We start from the raw sequence: 406 nt of genomic DNA on the forward strand, positions 1-406 counted from the left end.
ATGCCGTCCTGGGGCGGGGGGACAGGCCGCAGGGCTGTAATGGTGGCATCGCAGGCAATCGCCAGCGCTGGCTTTTAGCTTATAATTTCTTGCTGTTTGGCTGCCCCAAGGAATGGCTGATTTTAGGGGGTAAAACCCCCAGGATGGGGCTGGCAGCTGTTTGCTGCTCTTCTAATGAGCACAAGGATTTTGGAGGCAAATTTATCACAAAAGCGGATGCTCACCTTCCACGATGAGCTCTTAGCAAAATCAAAATCAAATTAGCGTGGGGCACTGGCAGGATGGCGCTGGGCAAGCTGGGTTCCCCCCAGTGCCCAGGATTCAGCCGTGAGAGCCGCAGGGAGGAGCTCAGGCAGCAGCCCCCCCCCCACGCCTATTCCCGCTGAGCAGCCACTCTGTGCAGCAC

General features: G+C 57.6%; 1 protein-coding gene across 3 annotated transcripts in view; it reads right to left on the reverse strand.

The window, feature by feature from the left end:
* Positions 1-406, reverse strand: part of PTP4A3 (protein tyrosine phosphatase type IVA, member 3) — a 7,756-nt gene that overhangs the window by 811 nt on the left and 6,539 nt on the right. The gene's annotated exons all lie outside the window — the stretch shown is intronic.

The sequence above is a fragment of the Phaethon lepturus genome, unplaced genomic scaffold (genome assembly GCF_000687285.1).
Source record: "Phaethon lepturus isolate BGI_N335 unplaced genomic scaffold, ASM68728v1 scaffold16056, whole genome shotgun sequence".
NCBI classification, from domain to species: domain Eukaryota; kingdom Metazoa; phylum Chordata; class Aves; order Phaethontiformes; family Phaethontidae; genus Phaethon; species Phaethon lepturus.